Below are 6,000 nucleotides of genomic sequence, written 5' to 3'. Positions count from 1 at the left end.
ATATCAGTTATTGAATGGTAACTGATTCAATGTGTGATCTGGGGCAAATCACAGTCTTTCTGTGCCTGTTTCTCATCTGTAAAATTGGGAAAATAATACAGACCTAGGGCTGTCTTGTACAAATTGCACAACCCCCCATGTAGCATCTCATAGGGATGTTGTTAGGGTCAGTTACAGCCAAAATTCTGCTCTCAATTACACAGACACAACTTCCACTAGCACAGTGGTTCTCAAACTATGGGTCGGGACCCCAAAGTGGGTCACAACCCCATTTAGTGGGGTCACAAAGGACTGGTGTTAGACTTGGTGGGGCCCAGGGCTGAAGCCAAAGCCTGGGAGCTTCAGCTGTAGGTGGTGGGGATCAGGTTATAGGCCCCCCTGCCTGGGATGGCAGGGCTCGTGCTCCCCCCATCACCACCAAGTGTGGCGGGGCTAAAGTGGCCTCAGGCTTGGGTCCTCCCTCCTAAGGTCATGTAGTAATTTTTGTTGTAAGAAGGGGTCTTGGTGCAATGAAGTTTGAGAACCCCTGCACTAGCAGGTAGATACAAGATAACAGCAGAAATTAAAACTGGAAAATGGACTTTGATAAGAAGAAGAAATTAGCGTGTGGTTTGCGGCATAGTGTAAAAAGACTCCTGTATAGCTCGGCTATATTTAAAGGTAATTATTATTACCTTAACCAAAAGACATTTGTCATGGTATATCAACCTCAGTCAAACAATGTAGATTTAGCAATGCTCTGAAAGTATATAAGTGCTCACAAAGTTCAGCTATAATCTCAACAAGACAACAAGCCTGGACGGATTATCAATTTAGTTCCGTAAAACCGCTGAAATACGCCATGCCTCTGCTATGCAAAGTTGTCACGTTGGTGCTATTGACTAGGTCTTCTCCTGAACAGTTTATGTTATGTAATCTCAGCATTATGTCACGATGGGAGTAAGAGCAACAAGGTGGGTGAGGTAATATCTTTTATTGGACAAACTCCATTGTTGAGAGCCCCACGCTTTTGAGTTTACACAGAGCTCTTCTTCAGATCCGACCTGGAGAAACAGACCTGAAGAAGAGTTGGGTGTAAGCTCGGAAGCTTGTCTTTCTCACCAACTGAAGTTGGTCCAATAAAAGATATTACCTCACCCACCTTGTATCTCTAATATTCTTGGACTGACACAGCTACAAAAAACACAGCATATAACTATGGGAGTAAGTCACTTAATGAGTGTTCAAACTATAGCCAATACTTTTCAGTCATAGATAAAAAAAATATTAGCCACGTTAGCAGCAAACAGACATGGAATGAATGTATATGCCCTAATTAAAGTGACTGAATAAGGCCAGGTGGATAATGTTTGTTATGAACTAAATGTAGTTACTTCACATGGCATAGGTGCGGGTAACTCCATCATGACTCTGTCATTAGATATTAAAAAGGCCTTTGAGTGCAACAAATGGGCATTCTTATTTGAGACTATGTGGAGTATGAGATCCAAAGTAAGATCATGAATAGGAAAATGACTTTTTGTAATCATCCACATGTATCCAATTGTATAAACAGAGAGATTTAATACATCCTCTACCACTCCCAATGTTGATCCTACTCTGAAAGACTCACTGGACTGAAATTTATAGTTAAAACACATCCTTTTGTGTCTTCTGGATAGCAGATATGGACAACAAAAATTAAAAAGCACATATAGTTCTCACATTCTTTCTATTAGATTGTCATGAATGGCACCGAATTGCAATCAATGTGCTTAAACTCTGTTTAGTTATTTTAAAACAAATCTCTTCTGTTAAAGGGCCCAGTTATTTATAGAAAAGCAATTCTGAAATATTGAACTTCTCCATTAGCTTAAGAAAAATCAGCTCTCCATTTTCCAGAACACAAAACATTTAGTGTGCAATCCAATAAATAAATACGTTTAATTTTAATTAGTATTGCTTGCTTTATTGAGGTGGTAGCTCTAACATCCAGCATTCAGAAGGGATACTCAAAAAACAAACACGGAATAGCACATGACAGGCAAATGGATCTGATCATCTGTCCTGGAGTCTTTAAATATGTCATCACCGATGCTTGTTTAAATAAAATATAATACCTATAGTTTGTTTTCTACAAGGCAGAGGTAGACGTGTCTATGTCAAGAATAGATTAAAGTTACTTATTTCAAAACTACACTGTAAACTGTATATATACAAAATACTACAGATTATGTAGAACAGCAGAGCACAAGTTTGCTTATGTGCATACAGGCTAATTAGGCTTTGGTCCAAGCCATTTTGTAAGCTTTGGTTTGAGTCATGCCATATCTCCTGATTTACACTTTAAAAAACAGTTACATCAGTGTTGTCGCATGACCGTTCAGGTACATTTACTTTATTGTACAGTGCCTCACAGGAAAAAGCAGATGTACCACAATTCATTGAAAGAGGAAAAACAGGCAAGGCCAAAGAGTGGTGATGGAAACTGGGGCACAGTTACCGTAAAAGGGGGTCAGGATGCCTTAAGGCTGTATTTTCATAGAGCAAAGTATCAAATTAATCTAGAGTGTGCTAGTCTAAAATTCTAGTATGGTTTTATTTTCTTAAGTTACTGATATGAGCTTACCATTTAACTCCAGCCAAGCAAAGGGTCTCCCACCCACACGCACCCTGCAGCCACTTTTGGTCTGGAAATGTAATCAGAATGGTTTGTACAGAAAAAGACACATTCTTTGGCCAACAGAGCCCGTTATAAAATCTAAAGCGTGGTGGTTTTTATTAATAGTTCAAAGCAAAATAAGCTTGTTGCACCTGCTAACATTATTTAATGCTTTTTCAGTCAGATCTATTTGCAGGAAACCAAAGTCCCAGAGCCAACCTGGCAGCAGAATGTGTTATAAAACTTCAAACTCACAGTGTGTCTTTAAACAGAAGATTAAATATAAGAGGAAATCCATTTTTTTCAGAGGTCAAAACTTGCCTTTGGCCCGTACTTGGCACAGAAGAGCAACGTCTATATACGTAGGTCCAGTGACTTTTCCTCTTCTATCTTGTATTGTCTCCATGCACAATCTCAGACTCTGATCTCCCTGGGTACCAAAAAAAAAAAGCAAAAAAAAAAAAGCAAAAAAAAAAAAAGCAGCTAGCTTCCATTTTCTGAAGAAAGCCAAAAGATGGCAAAATAGAATCAGAAAAATATCTTTTTTAAATGTTTGTCTAAAATTCATATACAGAAAATGTTTGCTTTAAACACCTTTCCAAAAATGACTTAAAGTATGCTTAGGCATCAGCCAGCTGACTTGATTAGCTCCACTGTATCTCTGACATAAATAAAACTTGTGTGCAACATCCATTCTTACTCTTAAGCAATCACCTCAAACCCCATCCCTGTTTGGCCTGTAGCCCTGTCTTTGATTGGGCACTGAGGTTCAGCCCTGAAGAAGGGTCATGTCACTATCTCGACTGCTGCAGGAGAAGCCCAGGAGGTATTGTGACATAGAGATACCTCCTCTGAAGCACAATTACTCTAGAAAGCCTGTCTCCCATTGGAAAGTTGGAGGCAGGATATGTTTTTACAGAGCACAGTTCATCTCCTTACAACCTCCTTTGGGCCTAGTCAGCTCCACTGGCTGATGCACACAGAGAGGGAAATGGAGCCATGCCTCTACCGCGTTCTACTCCCTCCCTGAAAACTTACTCAATAAGGGTGGAGGTGAAAATACTGGGCAAGCAAGACCCTGCTCTTCCCCACAGTCCCAACATTCAAAATCTATGTGGTTCTGCTTCACAAGTAGGCAGGATGCAGAGACCTCCTTCTCAGCTGGGATGCAAGGTATTATGGCAGATGATCAATAAATCCATAACTATGCAGCTCCACCAGCTAATTCCCACAAAATTGCACAGCTGCTGAAGAAGAGCTTTGTGGCCTGAAGAGATTCCAGTCCACACACAATTTCTTTGTGTACATCCACTTTATTCATTTCATGCACAGAAACCAGAATTTGGTCCTATGGAAAGATTTCAGCCGCACGACTCAAGTTCTGATGGGTTATACTGTTGTAACTCATTGTATAGTTGATAGTGACACTACTTAACTAACATGAAATATTTCAGCTCTTCCCATCTTCCACATTCAGGGCAAGTCTACACTATAAAATTAAGTCAATCTAAGTCATGTTGATGTACAGCCACCACAGTAATTAATTTGCTTTCGCATGTCCACACTATACGCCTTGTGTCGGCTCAAATGAAAGAAACAAGCAACAAAAACAGAACATTATTTTTAAAATATCAAGGCCACCACAAAGAAAAACATCTGTCGTGCAATTCTTTAGAAAGTTTCTTCTTTTATGATTTCTTTCTAGGAAATGCATAACCCAAACAATGTTTTATTATGTGGGAATAATTGGTTTCACATTACAGTGAAGTGAGAAAATGGTCTAGAACTGTTTGGTTCAGTAAAAAAGTGATCTTTCCAATGTGGGAAATACACTGCTTAAAAAAACGTCAAACCCAGTTAAGTCAACATGTAATGACTTGTTTTTGGAAAATGGTTAACGTATAAGGATATCGCCATCACTGTAACTCAGGTTGCTTCTATCTTCCCTCCTGTGCCTTAAACACACACATTATATCAAGTGTAAATGTTTAGGACCACATTTTACCACCCTTACTCAAGCTGGGTAGTATCTTAATCTTCAAGTAGTCCCATTGAAATGAAATATTGTTATCCTTTTTTGACCCAAGCAGTAAGCCAGTTTTCAGGGTCTAGTGGGTTGTTTTCATTAACACAAGAAATACAGGATAGTCAGGTATTTTTGATGCACAGAAATGTACAAAGTCCTGCAAACAGCAGGAATCAGACAATAGGAGATAGCTTCTTTGCTCACAGTGCCAATCCTCTTTCAAATCAACACTTTACTCCAAAGTTCTCTCTCTCTCAGCTTTTTTTCTTCAGAGTCACGCCACCAGGGCTTCTCTGGCTGTTTCTGGGGCTTCTTTGCTCCTCTGTTTGTTTCTGCTGCTACTCTCCCACACATAGCACCACCAATCAACACCCCAGCCCCTGCATTTGCTATGTCAGTCTCATGAGGGCCACATCATTCAGCTTCTCCTCATGCCATGTCATATGCCTGTAGTTTGGTCCTTCCTAAAGTTGCAGATATCTGATTAAATGTTTCTTATATTTATCCTAAATGAAGGGCAGCAGTTATGTCCACCACCTTCAATGAGGTTTCCCCCAGCATAACATTATTTATATTAGAGTAGTGCCTAGAGGCCCCACTTAAGATCTAGGCCCCAGTGTGCTGGGCATTGTATAAAGACATAGTAAGAGACAGTCCCTGCCCTGAAAAACTTATAGTCAAATTACACAAGACAGTGTGGGAAGGGATAGCAGAGACTTGGAAAGATGAGGAGACTTGCCCAAGGTCATACAACAGTTCAGTGGCAGAGCCAGGAAAAGAACTAGATCTCCTGATTCTTAGGCTATGTCTACACTGGCACTCATACTCAAGTACTGGACCATGTACTTGCTCCCACATGTTCCCTGTACTAACACTAAGTGTCCATGTTATGCTGTGCTGGACATGTGTTCCTACATCCACGCTGCCGCTGTTGTTACATGACATTAGCACTATCATTTCAGAGGCGGTATCCCTGGGTTCTGTTTGTCCCAGCGAGACTCTATATACCACTTTGCTGTGTTTTGCTTCCTTCACACATTTGTTGATGGCATTTCCTGATCATGTCTCCCACCTAGCTGTTATTCCCTGCAAAAGTAGGTGGAAGACCGGTAACAATGGGATGATGATCTGGTTCTGGATCTGCTTCTGCTCCTTATTGTGGGACAAATGGTCATGTAGTGGAGTAAGTGAGATGTTGGATGGAATTTGGGCACAATTTTCTGATACATTGAAGGTGGCTGACCTTGAGACTCAAAGACAATTCATTCAGCTCCCATGATACAGATATGGTGAATGCAAGTATTGCCATGGTATGTCCTTGTGTGGACCACTG

This window comes from Caretta caretta, chromosome 2, assembly GCF_965140235.1.
Source record: "Caretta caretta isolate rCarCar2 chromosome 2, rCarCar1.hap1, whole genome shotgun sequence".
NCBI lineage: Eukaryota > Metazoa > Chordata > Testudines > Cheloniidae > Caretta > Caretta caretta.
Note: the sequence above shows the minus strand (reverse complement) of the source record.